The sequence below is a fragment of the Mobula hypostoma genome, chromosome 13, assembly GCF_963921235.1.
Source record: "Mobula hypostoma chromosome 13, sMobHyp1.1, whole genome shotgun sequence".
NCBI lineage: Eukaryota > Metazoa > Chordata > Chondrichthyes > Myliobatiformes > Myliobatidae > Mobula > Mobula hypostoma.
In genome coordinates this window covers 76,433,889-76,459,562 of record NC_086109.1, presented here as the reverse complement: position 1 = coordinate 76,459,562, position 25,674 = coordinate 76,433,889, and the positions used below count along the sequence as shown (strand labels likewise).

Sequence of the window (25,674 nt, the reverse complement as noted above, 5' to 3'; positions counted from 1 at the left end):
GGGTATTTTGGGTCTTTCAACATCATACACCCTCGTCCAGGTGACCCACCCGGGGATTGATCAGACCCCGGCCTGTGCCCTAGCAGCAACCCACAGATCTGCCCTCTTTATCCAGAGCCATCTTGACGCTTTCTCTGCTGCATCTGTGGTGGTAGAAATGGCTCTCCTTCTTCTTTCTGCCATGATTCCAAGTGCAGTGTATACTTTGCAGAGTGACTGGCCTGCAAAGCCAAAACACCGGATCTCCACGAGCCAACACTTTGCTCTCTAGCCTCTTCTTCGACAGTTGTTCTTCAGATCTTCATACTTGGCTCTTTTCCGCTCATAGGCCTCCTCCACACGTTCTTCCCACGGCACGGTAAGCTCAAGCAGAAGAACGTGCTTCGATGAGTCGGATCACAACACAATATTGGGCCACAATGTAGTCTCTGTGATGTGGGAAGGAAACTGCAGCTGTTTTCCCAGGTCTGCTTTTAGCTTCCAGTCCTGCGCAGCGAAGAGCAACCCGGTTGCTTTCTGGTGTTCTGTTGGTCTTTCCCCCTCTTTGACAAAGCAGATGGTATTCTTGACCGGACTTATTTTCCGGCAGATGTTAAGGGTGCTGCAGATGTCTCAGCAATTGTCCAGAGGACCTGGTCATGCCACCACCAATAATGGCCATCGGCAAGAGCTCTGGGGCAGCAGCTCAGAATATGCTCTAGCGTACCGGTCTTCTCACAGGGGGGGCAAGCTGGTCGTTCTGCAAGGCCCCAGCCCTGCAGGTTGGATGGGCTAGGAAGGACATCATAAACAGCCTGGATAAGGAACTTGATGTGGTGTGGATCCACCTTCCAGAGATCATTCCACGTGATCTTTCGCTCGATCACCTGCTCCCATTTGGTCCAGGCTCCTTGCTGTTTCATTGCCACTGCTCTGCTGGTCCTCTCCTCCTCCACAGCTGCCCTTCATTCTGGACCAGTTCTCATCACTCTTTCCCTTGTACTTTGTCAAAATGGGGGACTTCAAGGCTTCCAAGTCCACCTCTTCCCTTGGCGACTGCCCCCACTAGCACTTTGTGGTGCAGTCGCACCTCAGCTTCTTCCACTGTAGCTCCTGCTCTCCACTCTCTTCCAGTTCTCACCGCCACTTTGCTCCGGCAACCTTTGGATCTGAAGATTCCCGGAACTGCAGCACCTCTCTTGCTCGCAAAACCTTGAACTCCTCCCCGATGAATTTCAGGGGGAGCCTCAGTTTGCAGTTATTCCTGTACAGAGCGATGCTGCTGATGTTCCTTGGTAAACCCAGCCATCTTCGCAGGAACCGGCTGACTACCCTCTCTAATTCAGCAACAGTGGAAATTGGAAACTCATGGAGAAGCAGTGTCCAGAGGATTCTTGGGAGAATTCCGTGCTGATAAATCTATGCCTTAAACTGCCCTGGAAGGCCAGTCCTATTGACCTCTTGAAACCATTGTTCAAGTTCCACACAGGTGATTCTTATTGCCGCCTTATCTCTGAGTGTTGCATCAAACATTTTCCCAAGACTTTTAGCAGGGTTCTCTGTGATGGTAGGAATTGGAATGTCCTGAATAGAGAAAACAAATATTCCCTTGTACTCTCCCCTTCTTCAGCACTATCGATCTTGATTTTGCAGGCTTACAGGATATCCTTGCCCACCTCATCAACCTTTCCAGCCCCTTGAGAATCCACCTAGCACCAGACACTGACTCCGTATTGATAGTCTGATTATCCATGAAGGCTTGTATTGATGGTTGGTGGATCCCAGATCTTGATTTCAGGCCTTGACACTCCGACTCTGCAGATTTTACCAGCATGCTCGTTGCCAGGGCGAAGAGGATGACTGAGATGGTGCAGCCTGTGATGATACCAATCTCCAGCCTGCACCGGTCTGATGTTATTGGCCCTGTTGAGACTCTCAAGTGGAACTCGTTGTGGTAGTCCATAATGAGGCCTCTAATTCCTTCAGGAACATGGTGTCCCTTCAGAGCGTCTTCAACAACCTTGTGGGGCATTGACCCATAGGCATTGGCCAAATCCAACCACAAAACCACTAGGTCACCCTTATTCTCTCTGGCCTCTGTCAGGAGCTGTGTGATGACTCCAGTGTGCTCCAAGAAGCCTGGTACCCTTGGAACGCCACTCTTCTGGACAGAGGCTTCGATGTAATTGTTCCTCAGGAAGTACTCTGTTAGGTGCTTTGCCACCACGCTGAAGAAGATATTCCCTTCAACACTGGATATTATCCTAAACTGGCTGATGTTCTCGGAGTTCTCTTCTTTTGGAATCCACACTCCGTTTGCATACTTCCATTGCTTGGGCACTTTGCCTCTCTTCCAGACGAGCTTGAGGATTCTCCACAGCTGCCAGAGAGGCCGGGGGCAGCGTTTGTAGATGTTGTAGGCGGTGCCACTCGGATCAGGCATTGAACCAGCTCTGGCTTTCCTGACTACTTTGAGTACTTGCTGAACCTCTTTGAAGAGAGGCTCTCAAAGGTCGAAAGCCTCTGTTGGTTCTGCGGTGGCGATGAGGGCACCACAGTCTCCCAGTTCAACTTTTCTGTCCTGGTTACTGAAGGTGCTTCGAAGATGGTGGTCCATCTGTTCCTTTGTGCAGGACAGCTTTCCGCTTCTCTTCTGACCCAGCAGCTGTTTGGTGAACTGAAATGGGTTGCTGATAAATGCAGATCTTTTCTGTGCTCTTTCTCTCCTGCGCCTCCGATGTTGCCCCGCTCTTCTCAGAGTGATGAGCCTTTTCCTCAGCATCACTCGCAGTTCTTCCAGTGGTACCCTTTCCTCATGGTTTGGCAATTTATGTTGTTGCTTGAGCACCTTGAGTTCTTTCCAGATGTTGTGGATTTTGGTGGCCCACTTCTCTTCCTTGGTACCTAATCCTTCTGCTGCCACAGTTATGATCACTGTTGTCATTATTTGCAGTCTCCTCTCCACACCATCTTTGGCCACTGTTTCCAACACTAGATCTACCTCCTCATCAAATCTTCGCCACTCTGCTGTCTGGCAGGCTTTGGGCCACCTGATCTGCACGGTCTGAGATGTGATGTTGGGATGCACAGCTTGCACCACGCCGAGGCTCTGGGTACCGTGGGGTGCTTCCTGACCCAGCTCCTCCTCTGTCTCACCAGATTGGGAACCTGCGCATTGTGGTGCTCTCCGTTGCTCTTTACACTTCATCCTTGACTGGTGGATTTTCAAGCCTCTGTGGTTCTTAAAAATTTTGCCACAGATGCACTGTATACTCGTTGTCGTTTGTCCATTGCACTGGGTCGGGAGCCTTGTATCCGTCCAGCTGGGAAGCTCTTACGCCCCCACCTCAGGCTTCCCTGGGATATCTTTCCATTCTTTGATCCGTAGCCTTCTCGGGTACTCCTTTACAGGAGCTGGGGTGAGGGCTGCCAACCCCGCCCCGGTTTGCTGTCTTTCCAGGCTGTCAACCAGACTCTTCCTGGTAGTCACTGGTGTCCCAGGAGGTAATTCCCACAGAAACATCGTCATGATGGTAAGCTGGGGCACATCATCAGTGATGTTACCTGGGGTCGCCCGGTGTTTCGGGTCTTTCAGCATCATTCTCCCTCGCCCAGGTGACCCACCCGGGGGTTGATCAGACCCCGGCCTGTGCCCTAGCAGCAACCCACAGATCTGCCCTTTTTATCCAGTGCCATCTTGACGCTTTCTCTGCTGCATCTGTGGTGGTAGAAATGGCTCTCCTTCTTCTCTCTCCCGTGATTCCAAGTGCAGTGTATACTTTGCAGAGCGACTGGCCTGCAAAGCCATGACACCCGACCTCCACGGGCCAACACTTTTCTCTTTCCTCCAGCATTTTGTGAGTGTATATTGCTGCTTACCGGAACTCAGAATATTTCAAAACACTTTACAGTACAGTCACTGGTGTAACATAAGAAACGTAACAGACCATTTGTTCAGAGAAAGCTCCCACAAACAACAACGTGACATTGACTAGATAATTTGTTTTAATGTTTTCTGGTGACGGGTATACATACTCATTAATGTAAATATCTAACAAGCTAATCACGTGGCAGCAACTCAATTCTTAAAAGCATGCAGACATAGTTAAGAGATTCATTTGTTGTTCAGACCAAAAACCAGAAAGTGGAGGAAATGTGATCTAAATGACTTTGACCATGGAATGATTGTTCGTGCTGGATGGGGTGGTTTGAGTATCTCAGAAACTGCTGATCTCCTGGGATTTTCACACACAACAGTCTCTGGAGTTCAGAAAGGATAGTGCACAGAATTTAAAAAATGAGAGGCAGTTCTGTGGGCAGAAATGCCTTGCTAATGAGAGAGGTCAGAGGAGAATGGCCAGACTGGTTCAAGATGACAGGAAGGTGACAGTAATTCAAGTAACCACAATAGTGGTGTGCAGAAGAGCACGTCTAAATGCACAACACATCGAACCTTGAAGTGAATTGGCTACAGAGGCAGACAACCATAAACATTCACTTAGTGGCCACTTCGTTAGATGCAGGAGGTAGCTAATAAGGTGGCCACTGAGCGTATATTGGTGAAGACAACGAACCTATGACATGGTGGCACTTTAGGATAAACTAGTCCTTGGTTAAACATCTTTTCTGAAAGCACACTTGTGACTCACTGATCCATCATGACAAATCCATGTTTCCAGCCCTTTTTATAGAATTTGCGAATTTTTCTCTACTTTTAATAGTACGCAAGTAAACAGATGATTACAGTTTCTGGCAGGTATATTTAAGAGATTAGGCAGATGTGCATATGACATACTTCAACCCTTGACAGTTTTTTTGGACTGAACTTTGACAGTTCTATTACATTCACTTGTCAGCCAATCACAGTCGAGAAAACCAATTGGCTGCTATGCGACTAATCCTGCAATCTAGGTCACACCTGCTTTTTGCATTGATGAAGCAGATAAGAAAAGTCATGCTATGTGACATGAGAAGAAGATTGCTGATGTACTTTGCTTCAAATCCATTTAACACCAATAAAATACAGATCATACAGGACCGATGAAGGATCTCGGCTCGAAATGTCAACTGTTTATTCATTTCCATTGATACTGCCCTGATCTTCGAAATTCTTCCAACATTTTGGATGTGTTATTCTGGATTGCCAGCATCTGCAGAATCTCCTGTGCTTATAAAGTGCAAATCATACAAGCTTCATATAAGATAAACCCACAGTAAGACAGCATTATTTAAAACTGATCTTTAACACCTACACATAACCTTTATGTTTCCCAACACCATTGTAAATAGTATATTTCATGATGACTGATGCTTCTGTGTATCGAGTATCAGTTTCCCAATGAAAATTAAAGTACAGCTAGGCAGTCTTCATCAGAGAGATAATATGGGTGGATGGCTTTACAAGGTTGTCAGGAGTATATACTGTAATCCCTGATAACGTATGGAGACATCATTTCCAACCTTGATAATCCAGTTCTTCTTTCAGTCCTGACGAAGGGTTTCGACCCGAAACGTTGACTAATCTTTTCAACTGATGCTGACTGACCTGCTGAGTTCCTCCAGCACATTGTGGGTGTTTCTTTTAATCCAGTGCTGTCCTGACTACACCTCATCCTCGATTCTTCACCTTTACAATCCTGACTTGCACTAAGTTTTAATTTACAAATTTTTTTTTTTTTGTTGACTGATCTATTCCTGACTTTCGGGTTCCTGATGCTGCCACCAGTTAATTGATTGTAAAAAAATTCTTTGCCAAATTGAAAGGGTAAATAATTTAGACCTTTTATTTGAACTGATCTGGGAAGACTGCCAAAGGCAGTGTAACCAGGTCCAAATTGGGGAAAATAATCATAACCTTACAATTGAGGAGCTTTGTCAATTACTTAGATACGAATGATCAAAGAAATGCTTTGAAGAGATCCAGAAAGGTAATTTTGTTGATAGATGATGATGTTTGGTATGTAATATTTATAAATGGAACAACTCCACAATCCAATACAGCTTTGGTGACAGGTGTGATGGTGATTATTATGTACAATTAAATAGTTCAAATCTGATGATATTTTGTCTTCATCTATTCATAATCCAGGCATTACAGGCCATTGGCGTTTAGGACAACAATGAAGGTCTTCCATCTCTGACTTCCTTCATCATGTCAGTAGCTTCCTCTCAGTTTTCACCACTGTCAGCAATGCAAGTCCCAGGTGGAGACTCAGAAATACCATCAAACTCAGATGTAGAAGTGTTCTTCATTGCTGCTTCCACGACAGTTTTGATTTACCAGTCAGTTGTTTTCCCTGAGAAAAACCCCTGAACTTGGAGGACTGGTGGACCACTCTTAGTCTGGCCTCTACCCTTTGACCTGTTTGGCATGGCTGACCCTACCAAGAGGCAAAGCATGAAGTCCTGATTCCAGCCAACATAGCTCTTCAGGTCATTGGGGCATGCAAACCTCCAAACCCTACAACAAGGTTATGGTTCTCTTGGAGGATTACAGGAAATGCCAGCATGTGTTTCCCATCATCAACTGTCTTTGAGAAGATGGCAAGGAGACCCCTTCCTAATCCATTTATGGGTGGTCCCACAATGCTATTGGATGCAGCATTCCAGGATTTAGACCTGGTGATGATGAAGATTTTGCGTGGCAGAGTGGAGATATGTCTCTACCAAAGGAGGTGAGAGGCACTCCTTCCCTCCACTAGCATGCAGATCACCCTTGGGCAGGGTGTAGAACCTGCTTAGCCACCCGATCAAGGTCATGTGGATGGTGGTATGTACGGCAAGTGCATACCTGAATCCTGGTTAAGTGACTACTGAGCCCAGGCAGACAATCATTGAAGAATGGCTGGGGTCACCCATCTTGTGAAGACACTGTCCAGAAGAAGGCAATAGTAAACCTCTTCATTGGAAAAATTTGCCAAGAACAATCCTGGTCATGGATGGACCATGATCGCCCATGTCATAGGCCACAGACCATTGAACAGTACAGCACAGTACCTGTATCAGGCTGTTGTGCTGAGGCAGCCAAAAAGCAAATCAAAAACACCCAAACACTAATCCTTCCTACCTATACCATGTCCCTATCTCTCCATCTTCCTTCCATCCCTGTGCCTTTCCAAATGTCTCTTAAAAGTCTCCAATATATTTACCCCTACCACCATACCAGGCAGCGCATTCCAGGCATCCACCACTCTCCGAGTAAAAAAACTCACCCCTCACGTTTCCCCTTGAACCTACCCTCTCTCAATGTACGTCCTCTGGTTTTAGAAATTTCAACCCTGGGAACCAGATACACCCTGTCCACTGTATCTATGACTCTCATAATCTTGTAAACCTCTGTCAGATTGGCCCTCAACATCCAGCGCTCCAGAAGAAAGCAACCCAAGTTTATCCAGACACTCATGAAATGAGGCAGTATCCTGGTAAATCTCTTCTGCACACCTCCAAAACCTCAACATCCTTCCTATAGTGGGGTGACTAGAAATGTATGCAGTACTCCAGATGTGGCCTAGCCAGAGTTGTATAAAGTTGCAACATGACCTCCTGACTTTTGAATTCAATGCTTTGACTAATAAAAGCAAGCATTCCATAAGCCTTCTTAACCACAAGGCACATAACGATGTTCATGACGATGACGATGATGATGATGAAGTTGGGACAAGGAGTGACCTGGTGAGTAATACGTATCTTAATCTCCTGCTCTTATTGTCAGTGGGAGGAGACACAGTTTGGGAGGTGAGTTGGACGAGAGTATAATGAGGGCACATGAAGAAAAGTTGAGTGAGCTAGGAGTGGAGTGAAGGAGGAAAGGAAGTGAGTTCTTAGAGGTGTATAAGATGGCAAGAGGCATAGATAGATTGGACAGCTAGCACCTTTTTCCCACGGCAGAAATCGCTAATACGGGAGAGCATAATGGAGGAAGTTATAGAGGAGCAGTCAGAGGTAGGGTTTTTTTACACAGAGAGTGCGGTAGGTGTGTGGAACGTACTTCCAGCAGTGGTGATAGAGGCAGATACATTAGGGACATTTAAGAGGCCTGTAGATAGGCACATGGATGAGCTCTATGTGGGAGGGAAGCATTAGATTAAAGGGAAGCATTGGATCAGCAAGTTTGCTTATGATACAAAGATTGGAGGTGTAGTAGACAGTGAGGAAGGTTTTCAGAGCCTGCAGAGGGACTTGGACCATCTGGAAAAATGGGCTGAAAAATGGCAGATGGAGTTTAATACTGACAAGTGTGAGGTATTGCACGTTGGAAGGACAAACCAACGTAGAACATACAGGATTAATGGTAAGGCACTGAGGAGTGCAGTGGAACAGAGGGATCTGGGAATACAGATACAAAATTCCCTAAAAGTGGCGTCACAGGTAGATAGGGTTGTAAAGAGAGCTTTTGGTACATTGGCCTTTATTAATCAAAGTATATGAGTATAAGAGCTGGAATGTTATGATGAGGTTGTATAAGGCATTGGTGAGGCCGAATCTGGAGTATTGTGTTCAGTTTTGGTCACCAAATTACAGGAAGGATATAAATAAGGTTGAAAGAGTGCAGAGAAGGTTTACAAGGATGTTGCCGGGACTTGAGAAACTCAGTTACAGAGAAAGGTTGAATAGGTTAGGACTTTATTCCCTGGAGCGTAGAAGAATGAGGGGAGATTTGATAGAGGTATATAAAATTATGATGGGTATAGATAGAGTGAATGCAAGCAGGCTTTTTCCACTGAGGCAGAGGGAGAAAAAAACCAGAGGACATGGGTTAAGGGTGAGGGGGGAAAAGTTTAAAGGGAACATTAGGGGGGGCTTCTTCACACAGAGAGTGGTGAGAGTATGGAATGAGCTGCCAGACGAGGTGGTAAATGCAGGTTCTTTTTTAACATTTAAGAATAAATTGGACAGATACATGGATGGCAGGTGTATGGAGGGATATGGTCCGTGTGCAGGTCAGTGGGACTAGGCAGAAAATGGTTCGACACAGCCAAGAAGGGCCAAAGGGCCTGTTTCTGTGCTGTAGTTTCTATGGTTCTATGGTTCTATTAGAATGATCTTGGAGTAGATTAAAAGGTCAGCTCAACATCTCGGGATGAAGGGACTATACTGCGCTGTACTTATCTATCTTCTATGTTCTTCAGCCCTTTTGCATTCATGCAGGCAAGTGGAGAGTTTTCTACCACACTCCTGCTGTCTGTACATAGATGAGTGAAGGGCTTTGGCGCATCAGGAGGTAAGAGTCACTCCCTCATGGATATCCAGCTTGTGATTGGAACTTATAACCATACTATTGATATAACACATTCAGCTGAGATTCTGGTTAATGGTGACCCCGCCCCCCAACTAGGATATTAAAGGTGAAAGACTTGGCAATAGAATGCCAAAGGTCGGTTGTGAATGGCTCCCTTTTTGGAGATAATCATTGTCTGGCATTTTTGTGTCATGAATGTTACTTGCCATTTATTTATTAACCTATTCTTGGATATTGTCTAGGTCTTCCTGAGTGCAGCTATGACGGCTTCGTTTGTTGAGGAGTTGGGAAAGGAACGGAACTTGTACAACATCAGCGTGCATCTCCACTTGTACCCTGAAGGACAGTCACTGGCACGGCAGCTGAAGATGTCGAATGATGTCCTGGGCATCGTTGTGCATGTTGCTCAAGGTTTTCAGCATTTGCAAATCTCTTGTGTTAATAAACACAAGAAACTCTGCAGATGCTGGAAATCCAGGGCGAAACACACAAATTGCTGGAGGAACTCAGCAGGTCAGGCAGCATCTATGGAAATGAATAAACAGTCGGTGTTTCAGGCAGAAACCCTTCTTCACGACTGGAAAGGAAGGGGGGAGATGCAGAATAAAAAAGTGGGGGAGGGGAAGGAGGACTAGCTAGAAGGTCACGAGTGAAGCCAGGTGGGTGGGAAAGGTAAAGAGGCTGGATAGAAGGAATCTGATGGGAGAAGAGAGTGGGCCATGAGAGAAGGGGATAAAGGAGGTACACCAGGGGGTGGTGATAGGCATGTGAGGATGTGAGGATGTGAGGAGAAGAGGTAAGAGGCCAGAGTGGGGAATTGAAGAGGGAAGGGAGAGGGAGAAAAAAAATTACCAGAAGGAGAAATCAATTCAAGCTAGTCTTCTAGTCCTCCTTCCTCTCCCCACTCACCTTTTTATTTTGGCTACTGCCCCATTCCTTTCTAGCCGAAGATGAGTTTCGTCCCAAAATGTCAACTGTTTATTCACTTCCATAGATGCTGCCTGACCTGCTGAGTTCCTCCAGCATTTTGTGTGTGTTGCTATTGTGTTAATGATGTCCTGGGTCTGAGATCACTGACTCCAGCAAACATACCCACCTTCTTTTCTGCAAGGATGAGTCCAATGACTGTAACATCAGTCCTCTGACGTCCATTGACTTCAGTTTTCAAGGTTCAAGGTACATTTATTATTGAAATATGTATGCAGTATACAACTCTGAGATCTGTCTTCTCCAGACAGCCATGAAACATTCAAAGAAAAACATCAACACCCCCCCATGGCAACAAGAACATCAAACCCCCCCATACGCAAATAAAGAACAAATCATGCAGAGACAACAAGAACATCAAACCCCAACCCCACTACTCGCGCAAAAAAACAAACAAATGGCAGAAACAGCAGAAAGAACATCAAACTCCCAAGCCCCAAACCCACCCCCATGCAAAAAAAAACAAATAAATCTTGAACCATGAACCTTGAAATATGCATTTTGAGCAGATTACTGGGGAGTATGTGCCATCCCTCTAGCACGATTGATGTCAGCGGCCACCATTTTGCCAATGACTGAGAGTAGACTCATCAGCCACTAATGAGTTAGATTGAATTTGTCTTCATTTTGGTGGACAAGGCCTGCATGGGCAAAGTTCCATGTTGTCTGGTAGCTACCAGATTGTAACTCGTCTGGGCTGGCAATGTGGTGAGTACTAGGCAAGTCATAGCTACACACTATATATGCTGCCTAGTCCTGTCACTTTGCTGCATTCAGCAGTCTCTACTGGTGCATGATGCAACATGGAATGAATCAGGTTCCAAGCTAAGCTAAGAGGACCTAATTCTGCTCCAATATCGTATGGTCTAAGCCTAACTTCTGTGATGGTGGGATCTCAAGAAGAAGCTGAGACGAATGATCCATAAGGTACTATTAGTTGAAAGCAACTGAGAATGTTTCAGCTTGGTCTTTGGCACTCAAATACTGGGCTGCATCGATACTTAAGTTAGGGATGTTCCTGGGACCTCCTCCTCCCAGGAGCTGTTCATCTGTCCATCACCGTGCTGCTTATAGCATTTAACCAATGCTGAAGTACTTTCCAAAATAAACCAAATGTAGACATTTGGAGCAGGGGGCAGGGATTCAAGTTTTTGGATCATTGGGACCTCTTTTGGCGCAGGCGTGACCTGTACAAAAAGGACGGGTTACACTTGAATCCTAGGGGGACCAATATCCTGGCGGGGAGATTAGCGGGGGCTACTGAGGTGACTTTAAACTAGAATGGTTGGGGGGTGGGAATCAAATTAAAGAGGCTAGGCGTGAGGAGGTTAGTTCAAAACAGAGGGATGGGAACCAGTGCAGAGAGACAGAGGGGTGTAAAGTGAGCATAGAAGCAAAAAGTACAAAGGAGAAAAGTAAAAGTGGCAGGCCGACAAATCCAGGACAAGCATTAAAAAGGGCCACTTTTCAACATAATTGTACAAGGGCTAAGAGAGTTGTAAAAGAGCGCCTGAAGGCTTTATGTGTCAATGCAAGGAGCATTCGTAATAAGGTGGATGAATTGAAAGTGCAGATTGTTATTAATGATTATGATATAGTTGGGATCACAGAGACATGGCTCCAGGGTGACCAGGGATGGGAGCTCAACGTTCAGGGATATTCAATATTCAGGAGGGATAGACATGAAGGAAGGGGAGGTGGGGTGGCGTTGCTGGTTAAAGAAGAGATTAACGCAATAGAAAGGAAGGACATAAGCCGGGAAGATGTGGAATCGATATGGGTAGAGCTGTGTAACACTAAGGGGCAGAAGACGCTGGTGGGAGTTGTGTACAGGCCACCTAACAGTAGTAGTGAGGTCGGAGATGGTATTAAACAGGAAATTAGAAATGTGTGCAATAAAGGAACAGCAGTTATAATGGGTGACTTCAATCTACATGTAGACTGGGTGAACCAAATTGGTAAAGGTGCTGAGGAAGAGGATTTCTTGGAATGTATGCAGGATGGTTTTTTGAACCAACATGTCGAGGAACCAACTAGAGAGCAGGCTATTCTGGCCTGGGTTTTGAGCAATGAGGAAGGGTTAATTAGCGATCTTGTCGTGAGAGGCCCCTTGGGTAAGAGTGACCATAATATGGTGGAATTCTTCATTAATATGGAGAGTGACATAGTTAATTCAGAAACAAAGGTTCTGAACTTAAAGAAGGGGAACTTTGAAGGTATGAGACATGAATTAGCTAAGATAGACTGGCAAATGACACTTAAAGGATTGACGGTGGATATGCAATGGCAAGCATTTATAGGTTGCATGGATGAACTACAACAATTGTTCATCCCAGTTTGGCAAAAGAATAAATCAAGGAAGGTAGTGCACCCGTGGCTGACAAGAGAAATTAGGGATAGTATCAATTCCAAAGAAGTAGCATACAAATTAGCCAGAGAAAGTGGCTCACCTGAGGACTGGGAGAAATTCAGAGTTCAGCAGAGGAGGACAAAGGGCTTAATTAGGAAGGGGAAAAAAGATTATGAGAGAAAACTGGCAGAGAACATAAAAACTGACTGTAAAAGCTTTTATAGATATGTAAAAAGGAAAAGACTGGTAAAGACAAATGTTGGTCCCCTGCAGACAGAAACAGGTGAATTGATTATGGGGAGCAAGGACATGGCAGACCAATTGAATAATTACTTTGGTTCTGTCTTCACTAAGGAGGACATAAATAATCTTCCAGAAATAGTAAGGGACAGAGGGTCCAGTGAGATGGAGGAACTGAGTGAAATACATGTTAGTAGGGAAGTGGTGTCAGGTAAATTGAAGGGATTGAAGGCAGATAAATCCCCAGGGCCAGATGGTCTGCATCCTAGAGTGCTTAAGGAAGTAGCCCAAGAAATAGTGGATGCATTAGTGATAATTTTTCAAAACTTGTTAGATTCTGGACTAGTTCCTGAGGATTGGAGGGTGGCTAATGTAACCCCAATTTTTAAAAAAGGAGGGAGAGAGAAACCGGGGAATTATAGACCGGTTAGCCTAACGTCAGTGGTGGGGAAACTGCTGGAGTCAGTGATCAAGGATGTGATAACAGCACATTTGGAAAGCGGAGAAATGATCGGACAAAGTCAGCATGGATTTGTGAAAGGAAAATCATGTCTGACGAATCTCATAGAATTTTTTGAGGATGTAACTAGTAGAGTGGATAGGGGAGAACCAGTGGATGTGGTATATTTGGATTTTCAAAAGGCTTTTGACAAGGTCCCACACAGGAGATTAGTGTGCAAACTTAAAGCACATGGTATTGGGGGTAAGGTATTGGTGTGGGTGGAGAATTGGTTAGCAGACAGGAAGCAAAGAGTGGGAATAAACGGGACCTTTTCAGAATGGCAGGCGGTGACTAGTGGGGTACCGCAAGGCTCAGTGCTGGGACCCCAGTTGTTTACAATATATATTAATGACTTGGATGAGGGAATTAAATGCAGCATCTCCAAGTTTGCGGATGACACGAAGCTGGGCGGCAGTGTTAGCTGTGAGGAGGATGCTAAGAGGATGCAGGGTGACTTGGATAGGTTGGGTGAGTGGGCAAATTCATGGCAGATGCAATTTAATGTGGATAAATGTGAAGTTATCCACTTTGGTGGCAAAAATAGGAAAACAAATTATTATCTGAATGGTGGCCGATTAGGAAAAGGGGAGGTGCAACGAGACCTGGGTGTCATTATACACCAGTCATTGAAAGTGGGCATGCAGGTACAGCAGGCGGTGAAAAAGACGAATGGTATGCTGGCATTTATAGCAAGAGGATTCGAGTACAGGAGCAGGGAGGTACTACTGCAGTTGTACAAGGCCTTGGTGAGACCACACCTGGAGTATTGTGTGCAATTTTGGTCCCCTAATCTGAGGAAAGACATCTTTGCCATAGAGGGAGTACAAAGAAGGTTCACCAGATTGATTCCTGGGATGGCAGGACTTTCATATGAAGAAAGACTGAATTAACTGGGCTTGTACTCGTTGGAATTTAGAAGATTGAGGGGGGATCTGATTGAAACGTATAAGATCCTAAAGGGATTGGACAGGCTAGATGCAGGAAGATTGTTCCTGATGTTGGGGAAGTCCAGAACGAGGGGTCACAGTTTGAGGATAAAGGGGAAGCCTTTTAGGACCGAGATTAGGAAAAACTTCTTCACACAGAGAGTGGTGAATCTGTGGAATTCTCTGCCACAGCAAACTGTTGGGGCCAGTTCATTGGCTATGTTTAAGAGGGAGTTAGATATGGCCCTTGTGGCTACAGGGGTCAGGGGGTATGGAGGGAAGGCTGGGGCGGGGTTCTGAGTTGGATGATCAGCCATGATCATAATAAATGGCGGTGCAGGCTCGAAGGGCCGAATGGCCTACTCCTGCACCTATTTTCTATGTTTCTATGTTTCTATTTGTTGTCATGTAGAGTCATTGAGCACTACAGCACCCAAGCAGTCTCTCCTCCCCATCTAGTTTATGTCAGATTATTAGTCTGCCTAACCTCATTGACCTGCACCTAGACCATAGCCCTTCAAAGTTCAAAGTAAATGTTATATCAAAGTATATATATGACACTATATATAATCCTCAGATTTATTTTCTTGTGGGCATACTCAACAAATCTATAGAGTAATATCTATAATGGAATCAACTTGGGCATTTATTCAGAGTGCAGAAGACAAACAACTGTGCAAATGCAACAAGAAGAAACAATAATATAGGGGAGGGAACGTCGACTCAGACCACGAGAGGCCTGCGTCGGGCATTTTCATGCCTTACAAGGTGCAGATTGGAAGTCTGTGTGGGGCGCCACTCCTCACACAGACTAGAGCAATGTGTGATTAAGTGCCTTGCTCAAGGGCACAAACTCGCTGCCACAGCTGAGGCTCGAACTAGCAACCTTCAAATCACTAGACCAACGCCTTAACCACTTGGCCACATGCCCAACACTAATATAATATGTAATATATAATAACAATAATATAAATGAATATAATTATCGAGGACATGAGGTGAAGAGTTCTTGAAAATGAGTCCATTGGTTGTGGGGACATTACAGTGATGGGGCAAGTGAAGTTGAGTGAAGTTATCCCCTTTGGTTCAAGAGCCTGATGGTTGAGGGGCAGTAACTGTTCCTGAACCTGATGGTGTGAGTCCTGAGGCTCTTGTAGCTTCTTCCTGATGACAGCAGCGAGAAGAGAGCATATCCAGAGTAGTGGGGGTCACTGACGATCGATTCTGCTTTCCGTTCCCCTAACATCCATGTATTTATCCAAATTTCTCTTAAATATTGAAGTCAAACCCACATCTGCCACTTCCTCTGGCAGCTCATTCCACACTCTCACCACCCTCTGAGTGAAGGAGTTTCCCTCAAGTTCCCTTTAATTATTTCACCTTTCACTCTTAACCTATGGCCTTTACCTCTAGTCCCTTCTAAATACAGTGGGAAATGCCTGCATTGCATTTAGCCTGTCTTTACCCCTCACAATTTTGTATACCTCTATCAAAATATTACCTCCTTTGCTTACCTGCTCAATCTTTCCCTCTAACTCAAGGCCTCAAGTCCCCTGTTTTTTAAATATCTCTTTGTACTCATTATTTTTATTTAATTTTATTTTTATGCTGTTCCTAATATTGAGACTGTGTTGGCGTGTGGCCAAGTGGTTAAGGCGTTCGTCTTGTAATTTGAAGGTTGGTAGTTCGAGCCTTGGCTGAGGCAGCGTGTGCGTCCTTGAGCAAGGCACTTAACCACACATTGCTCTGCGACGACACCGGTGCCAAGCTGTCTGGGTCCTAATGCCCTTCCCTTGGACAACATCAGTGGCGTGGAGAGGGGAGACTTGCAGCATGGGCAACTGCTGGTCTTCCATACAACCTTGCCCAGGCCTGCACCCCTGGAAACCTTCCAAGGCGCAAATCCATGGTCTCATGAGAGTACCGGATGCCTATATATATAATACTGAGACTTCCCATTTTTTAACTTAACTGGCCATCAGGCCTGTCAAGCCTGCTCCACCATACAATGAGATCATAATTGGTCTGGCTGTGGACTGCCTTTGCCCCATAACCCTTAATTTCCCTACTTAGCAATCATTTATTTAAACATGCCTGAAATATATTTAATGAAGTAGCCTCTCCTGCTTCCCTCTGCAGAGAATTAAAGATTCACCACTCCCTGAGAAAAGCCGTCTCTCCTCATCTCCATCCTAAACCTATTCCCCTGAATCTTGAGGCTAGGTCCCCTAGTTAGAGTCTCACTTCAAGGTTCAAAGGTCAAAGTAATTTTTTATATCAAAGTACTGTATGTCACTATATACTACCTTGAGATTCATTTTCTTGTGGGTGTTCAGTACAAAGAAACACAATAGAATCAGTGAAAAACTGCACACAAGCTAAGGTGGTTCCAGAGGACTGGAAAATAGCAAATGTTACTCCACTCTTTAAGAAGTCAAGTAAAGTCAAGTCACTTTTTATTGTCATTTCAACCATAACTGCTGGTACAGTATACAGTAAAAATGAGACTTTTTCAGGACCATGGTGCCACAATGAAACTACACTGAACTACGTAAAACAACACAAAAACTACACTAGACTACAGACCTACTCAGGACTGCATAAAGTGCACAAGACAGTGCAGACGTTACAATAAATAATAAACAAGGCAATAGGCACAGTAGAGGGCAGTAGGTTGGTGTCAGAAGGGAGGGAGGCAGAAGAAAGGACATTGTAGGCCAGTTAGCCTGATTTTAGTGATTGGGAAAATGTTGGCATCCTTAATAAGGATAAGTTTTTGGGGTATTTGGAGGTACATGATAAAGTCAGCATGATTTCCTTAAGGGAAAATCTTGTCTGACAAGTCTGTTGGAATTATTTGAGGAAATGATAGGCAGAATAGATAAAGGAGAGTCAGTGGATGTTGTTTACTTGGAATTTCAGAAGGCTTTTGACAAGGTGCCACATATGAGGTTGCTTAACAAGATAAGAGCACATGGTATTACAGGAAAAATACTTGCATGGATAGAAGATTGGCAGAATGGAGCAAAGAGTAGGAATAAAGGGCCTTTTCTGGTTGGCTGCCGATGATGAGGAGTGTTCCACAGGGGTCTGTGTTAGGACCACTTCTTTTCACATTATGTGGCAATGATTTGGATGGTGGAATTGATTGCTTTGTGGCAGGTTTGTGGACAGTATAAAGATAGGTGGAGGGGCCGGCAGTGTTGAGGAAGCAGCGACTCTGCAGAAGGACGTAGAGAGAATGGGAGAATGGAAAAAGAAGTGGCAGATCGGATAGTGTAGGGAAGTGTATGGTCATGCACCTTGGTAGAAGGAATAAAGACATGGACTATTTTATAAACAGGGAGAAAATTCAAAAATCAGAGATGCAAAGGAACTTGGGACTCCTTGTGTAGGGTTCCCTGAAGGTTAGTTTGCAGATTGAGTCAGTGGTAAGGAAGGCAAATGCAATGTTAGCATTCATTTCAAAAGGACTGAGATATATCATGAACAGTTATGGCTCCATTATCAAACCCTGTGTTACTCCACTCACCACTGATTGACAGCTACAGAAACATCTACTTGTCCCAGCTCTCTGACTTCTACTGCTTAACCAATTCTCCATCCACGCCAAATCATTACACTCAACTCCATCCATCCTTACCTTTGGATAAGTCTTTTATGTGGCACTTCATCGAATGCCTTCTGGAAATCCAAGTATACGACATCCATCAGTTCCCCTTTATCCAAGTGCTAATTATATCCTCAGTAAGCTTGTCAACCAGGACCTGCCCCGCATGAATTCATGCTGTGTCTGCCTGATGGGACCGCTTCTATCCAGATCCAGTCTAACAATTTCTCCCTCAATAATAGCTTCAAGCATCTTCCTGACTATGGATGTTAAGTTAACAGGCCTATAATTACCCTCCATTTTCCTACATCCTTTTTTAAACAGTGGTGCAATATTCGCTGCCTTTCAAATCACCGGAAACTGTCCAGAGAGTCCAGAGAATTCAGGTAAATTATCACAAGCGCATCTACAAGGCTGTGTACTCAGCCCCCTGCTGTACTCACTGTACACCCATGATAGAGTAGACAAGTTTCCATCGAACTCTATATAGAAGTTTGCTGATGATACAACAATTGTAGGCCGTATCTCGGGTAATAATGAGTTTGAGTACAGAGAGGAAATTAAGAACCTAGTAGCATGGTGCGAAGACAATAACCTATCCCTCAATGTCAGCAAGACGAAGGAATTGGTTGTTGACTTCAGAAGGAGTAGCGGACTGCATGACCCCATTTACATCGGCGGTGCGCAAGTGGAACAGGTCAAAAGCTTTAAGTTCCTTGGGGTCAATATCACAAATGACCTGACTTGGTCCAACCAAGCAGAGTTCACTGCCAAGAAGGCTCACCAGCGCCTTTACTTCCTGAGAAAATTAAAGAAATTTGGCCTGTCCCCTAAAACCCTCACTAATTTTTATAGATGCACCGTAGAAAGCATTCTTCTAGGGTGCATCACAACCTGGTACGGAAGTTGTCTGTCCAAGACTGGAAGAAGCTGCAGAAGATCGTGAACACAGCCCAGCACATCAGACAAATCAATCTTCCGTCCTCGGACTCACTTTACACCGCATGCTGTCGGAGCAGTGCTGCCAGGATAATCAAGGACAGGACCCACCCGGCCAACACACTTTTCATCCCTCTTCCCTCCGGGAGAAGGCTCAGGAGCTTAAAGACTCGTACGGCCAGATTTGGGAACAGTTTCTTTCCAACTGTGATAAGACTGCTGAATGGATCCTGACCCGGATCTGGGCTGTACCCTCCAAATATCCAGACCTGCCTCTCAGTTTTTTTGCACTACCTTACTTTCCATATTCTATTTTCTATTTATGATTTAAAATTTAGATTTTTAATATTTACTATCGATTTGTACTCCAGAGAGCAGGAAGCGCAGAATCAAATATCGCTGTGATGATTGTACATTCTAGTATCAATTGTTTGGCAACAATCAAGTATAAAGTACTATAACTTTCACCATTTTCTTTTAGTACCCTGGACCAGGGGACGTGTCTACCTTTAGGCCCACTAGTTTGCTCATCACTATTACCTTAGCAACGACAATTGTATTGCAGTCTCCACTTTCTCATTCAGCACCTGCATTGCTTGAAGTACAAGAGAAGTTTCTGGAGTGAATCAGCAGGTTGGGCACCATCAGCGGAGAGAGAAACGGAACTAAACTTTCAGGTTAGTGATCTTTCATCCAGTTTACTTGATGGCCTTAGGCCAAAAATCTCTTTGAACATCCTCAATAATTGGACATCCGAGTGCTCTGGGTGAGGGAGCAGAAGTGCCCTCAGGAGACAACCTGGAGATCAAAGCTAAATGAGAAAATACGTGTTGGAGAACTGAGTAAATACAGTCCTGAGATCCTTGATCTCTGACTACACTATAAACAAAGGTGTTTTCACTTTGTTTAGTGACTCTGTTTGTTCCTTTCCTTCGTGAGGAAGTACCTTAAACATTGTTCTCCAACCCATGGCTTCCCCATTAACAAACTGAAACTATTTAGCACGCAAATACGCAGCATTCTTGATAAATTGTGGCTGTGAGTTCATCATAATTTTAGTATGGTAAGTTATGACTGTGAGTTTCATTAAAAAACTTATTCTTGAAATTAAGGTCAGAATGGAAGCAAATTGTAACTTCAATAAACTTGGATATCACTAGCATTAAATGTTAGAAAATATGCTGCTCTCCCACCCTCATGGATAGCAACCTTCGAGCTCTAGATGTCGTGGGTTGTTTAAACGTGAGAAGCTTCAGGCCAGATTGACAGTCATAAATCACATATAAATAAGGACTAGCTCACCTAAAAATCGAGGTTTTAAATAATTATCTCAGTAGGTTAAACATACATTACGCCATACGGTTTGGGACAAAGGTTCAGGATCACTGAACAGCCAAGGAATGCGAGTATGTGTGTTGCACATTTTTTTAATCAAAGGAACAGCTTGTGTTTTGTTTCTGTAATTAATGATCCAATGACAATGTCGTGGGAACTTTGCAGCCTTGAAACACAGTTTCATAATGGGCTATCAATTTCACAGAGATACACTCTGATGTTTTCTTAATAAGGAGAATTCTACCTGTGGCTTTATATTTTCCTGGAGCAGTGGGTTGTGGCTTTGGTATCATGTTGCCATGATATAATGAGACTACATTTATCTCTTCAAAATTAAACTTCTGGAGACGGTGATGCTATTGAAAGCAGAAATAAAAATTATGGACAAGAGAAATTATGTTGAGTATGAGTCCAAAAGCAATGTATCCAACTGTGCAATAGGGAGGCAGCATAGCTTAGGGTTGTGACCAAAACCTGGAGCAGGATATAGAAGTGGAGGAATGGAAGCAATGGTACACGTTATGTGAATAACAGCACACAGGGGATATCATTAATTCAATGCTGTGTTTTCTTTTAGTGCTCAGAAGTGATTTGGAAATTTAATGCAAATTGGTAATTGGTGCAAAAGGGCACCAACCTGTGTGTGGAAAAGGTCTTATTTTAGGCAGTCCCATAGGATCATGGATAACTTGTTTCCACACTAGTTAAGTGCATTCTGAGGTGACAGTGGCATCTCCAGACACTACCACAGGTGAGGGAGGAGTTACTCGATGGGTCACGTTGTGAGGTGGTGTGCTCCTTTGTTTTCACCGGGCTTCTGTGTGCTCCTGATACCTGGACTTGATCTTCTCAACACCATCCCAAGTGTTTCTTTCCCACTCTGAGCAGTCATGGGCCAGAGGATCTCAAGAAGTCAGCTAAGATGCTGCATTTCTTTGAGAAAGTTTTGAAAATGTCTTTGAGCTTCTCCTCTGTTCATCTGGTAATCGCTGTCTGTGACAGAGCTCAGAAGATTGTGCATCTTTCAGAAATCTGATGATGGACATGCAAATGACATGGCCTGTCCACCAGAGATGGCTGGGGGTAGCTTGTGTCTCCCTTTAGCCAGAGAGTGAATGTTGATGTTGGTTCACTTATGTTTCTGGTAGACTTGTAGAGTTCTGTGGAGATGCTTTGGTCTCTCCAATACCTTGAGCTCCCTGGTGTGTCCAAGTCTCAGAAACATATAGGACATACAGAAAAGAGAAGAAAGTCAGTACCTTTTTCCCAGGGTTGAGATGTCTGATACTAGAGTGTGAGAGGGGTTAAGTTCAAAGGAGATGTATGGCCCAAGTTTTTGACACAGAGAATGGGTGGCTGTCTGAAATGCTCGACCCTAATTTTTCAGGGTTTCACATTGGAGGGTAGAGGTTGGTAGGGGCACAAACACGAAAAAACACAGCAACACACACAAGATGGAACTCAGCAAGCCAGGCAGCATCTATGGAAAAGAATATAATTGGCGTTTTGGGTGAAGACCCTTCATCATGGCAGCGGGACTTCATTTTGCGAAGTTGAGAGTAATTCCCATCGTTCAGTGAACTGGTCAATGATGACTTGCTGCTCAGGCTCTGAACACATTCAACAAGAGGCACTGTTTCCATTCCTATTATTTCTGTTTAATAACCCCTCCAGGTTGAAGGAGTTAAAGGTTTCATTAAATCAAACAATGCGCTGTATAGTGGTTGGTGTCACTCACTGAAAACAGTCTTATGCCTGAAACCTTAGCCAGTCTGTTCTCCACAGAGTGTCCATTCTTGCATTGGTGCTGAATTCTTTACCTTCACCAGATCATAAACACCCCCTGGCATTGTTGCACCTCATGCACAGGGCTCTGACGTTATCAGGTACAAAGAACAGGAGCCACCATGCCTAAAACCCCATGGTTTTGTCTATCATTTCATCCAATGGACGCCCATCATCATCAAAGCAAAATCAATGCTCGATAGGAGACTTGCCTATTTAGTCTGTGAACAATTTTTATTCATAACGTGGAAACCACTAGCAAGGTTAGCATATATTGCCCATCCTTAAGTGATTCTGTGCAGGTGGTGATGGCTGTTTTATTCAACCAATCTGCACATTTTAGTTGGAGGTTCCTATTAATAAGAAGTGGGTATAGTTGAATGCATCTCATGGTATCCTGTTATTACTGCAGGAACCTGACATTTACTGGTTCCCAGCCAAGCGCCAGTGATGAGCATCAAATCCAGAGGCCAAGTAAATAATACTGTGAGATTACTTTGCATTACCTGTTACAAACTCAGGTGTTCGCAACTTGAATACCGCATTACATAATGGCCCCTGAAGCAAACGAAACGTTCATGTTTGGAAGTGTTGTGAAGAAACACAGCCTAGGATCAGAGGATGGCCTTCACAATAAATATGGCAACACTCTGCTTTTCTTTTCCTTGAAAGGAGAGGTGACGGTAATGTGAATTCTGGCGTATTGCCCAGGCTTTTCCAGTTCAGTTCAACTTGAATTTGGTGTAGCGTCAAAATGCTGACTTTACCAAGTTCGACAAATAAACACCTGAATAAAAGTTAACTGAGTGAGAGTCGTAGAGTCACGGAGAGCTACAGCATGGATACAGACACTTTGGCCCAAATGAGTCCATTCCAACAACGATGCCCACCCAGTTAGCCTCAACTTCCAGCATTTGGCTCAAAACCCTCTAGGCCTCTCCTCTCCAAGGGTTTCCCTCAAACATTTGTTCCACATACTTACTCTCCACAGGAAAATGTTGACATTCAGGTCTCATATTCATTCTATGCCCCCTAGTTTTAGACCCTCCTACACTGGGCCGAAAACTGTTACCATCCACCTTATCTATGCCTCTAATAATTTTAAATATCTCTGTGCCCTTGTTCTCTTATAAGTAATAAAAACCTAGGCTGGCCAATCTCTTCCTCTGGTTCTGGCAGCATCCTCGTAAATCTTTTCTGCATTCTTTCCAATGTAACGACACCTTCTTATTACAAGGTGACCAAAACTGTACGGGGTACTCAAGTGCAGACCACCGTTGACTTACACAACTACAACATCATCTTCTAACTTCTATGCTCAATGCCCTGACGGGAGGACAGTGTGATAATGCCTTTTTCGCCACCCTGTCTTCCCTGCTTGTAATGAAAAATGCATTTGTACTCCAAGCTCCCTCTGTTCCATTACAATCCTTAGTGCCTTATTATTCATAGTATAAGTCCTACACTGGTTTGACTTTCCAAAATACATCAACTGATATTTGTATTGGAATCCATTTGCCACTCCTCAGAACACATCCCTATCTGCTCAGGATGACCTTTTGTGATTTATGATAACTCTCTTCACTCTCAACAGTATTTCCTAATTACATATCACCAGCAAACTTACTGATTAAGTCTCATGCATTTGCATCTAAATCATTTATACGAAAGATCAATAACAAACATCCCAACACTTATGCCTGTGGCACACCACTCCGAGAAGCAACCTTCAACCACCCGACTCTGTTTCCTATTTCAGAGTCAATATTGGATCTAGCTAACTAGCTTTCCCTGGATTTCATGGAACTTACTGTTCCAGACCAGCCTACCATTTGGGACCTCATCAAAAGTCTTGCTAAGTTCCAAATCGACACAATTTATTTCCCGACCCTCATCTACTATTTTTGCTAAATGTTCAAAAAACTCCAAAAGTTTCGTCAGGCACAACTTTCCAGACACAAAGACATGACCTAATCTATGTCTGCCTATCCAAATGCTGATAAATCCTGTCCCTTAGAATTCCCCCTAGTAACTTCCTCAGTAGTGATGTCAGGCTGACTGGCCTGTAGTTCCTTATCTAGTCCTTGCTACCCTTCTTAAACAGCAGAACCACATTTACCAACTTCATGTCTTTGGGAGCTTTCCCAGTGGCTAATGATGCAGGAAATATCTCTGCAAGAACCCCATTAGTTGCTTCTCTAATCTCCCATAAAGTTTGAGGATGCACTTGGTCACGATCTGGGGAATTTGCACAGGCTTTTTCCAATGAGGCTAGGGGAGGAAAAAACCGGAGGACATGGGTTAAGGGTGAAGGGGGAAAAGTTTAAAGGGAAGATTAGGGGGGGCTTCTTCACACAGAGAGTGGTGGGAGTGTGGAATGAGCTGCCAGATGAAGTGGTAAATATGGGCTCACTTTTAACATTTAAGAAAAACTTGGACAGATACATGGATGAGAGGTGTATGGAGGGGTATGGTCCAGGTGCAGGTTAGTGGGACTAGGCAGAAAAATGGTTCGGCACAGCCAAGAAGGGCCAAAAGGCCTGTTTCTGTGCTGTTATGTTCTATGGTTCTATGTTCTATAGTTCTTAATGAACAGTAAGACTGAAAGCTCCCTGGAATATGAAGGTACTCCAAATCATCATCTTTGTGTGGGCACGTGGCCAAGAGGTTAAGGCATTCGTCTAGTGATTGCAAGGTCGCTAGTTTGAGCCTCAGCTGTGGCAGTGTGTTTGTGTCCTTGAGCAAGGCACTTAACCACACATTGCTCTAGTGTCTGTGCAAGGAGTGGCGCCCCACACAGACTTCCAATCTGCACCTTGTAAGGCTTGAAAATGCCCAACGAAGACCTCTCATGGTCTGAGTCGACGTTCCCTCCCCTCCCACCCTCCAAATCATCACCACTTATTTCCTTTAACTCTAGAGAACTCATAATTTCTCCTCAGTCCTTCTCAGCTAGAATTATAACCATAAGTTTTGTGTAACCTTTAGCTTTATAGAGTCAACACTGAGTCATACAACAGGAAAAGAGAGTCTTCAGCACTCCGGAGCCTCTCATAACTCCTTCCATTTTATTCTTTCCACGTTCCCATTAACTCAACAAATTCTACAACTTAGCAACACACTTGGACCAACTTACAGTGGCCAGTTAATGTACTGAGCTTTGGGGTGAGAGAGGAAATTAAATACTCAGAAGAAATTTATGTAGTTAGAGAGAGAAAGAGCAAACTCTATACTGACGGACTGGAGGTTAGGACTGAACCCAGGTTATTGGAGCTTTGAATCTACTCTGCCTTCCTAATGCTAGTTTACTTTTAAACAAGTTACTCTAAAAGTTGACCACAACTAAAAATGTCTCCAATCTCTATGCAGGTTATTCGCTATATGAGTCTTCACCAGTTGCATCAATTTGCAGGTCTTTAGGTAGGCTCCAAATAATTGGGGTAGGTGGAAAACACCAAAAAAAAGGGAATTTTAGGCTCACTTTGATTCTAGGTTAACAACTCCACCCAAAGGAGAAAATCTGACTTTCACAGTGGAGTATTAGAACCTCAGAGGGTTTGGCTACTAAACAATGGCAGATACGGGTAAACAAAGACCTAAGTTGCCTAGCAGCAGATCTTCACATTATGGCTAGTACCTGTAGTGCAAAATTGTGGAACCAATCAAGAAATATGGCAGAATCATGGGTTTCTATGGAAGAGTTGGTTAACCGGCTGCTAGCAGCTTGCTCTGGTGGTCCATGAACTCAAACAGTAAGTGTTAACTTCCTGAGGTCCATACATA

General features: G+C 44.2%; 1 pseudogene; it reads right to left on the bottom strand.

The window, feature by feature from the left end:
* Positions 1-267: 267 nt before the first annotated feature.
* LOC134355334 (uncharacterized) lies at positions 268-3,187 on the bottom strand (annotated as a pseudogene).
* Between the last annotated feature and the right edge of the window lie 22,487 nt (positions 3,188-25,674).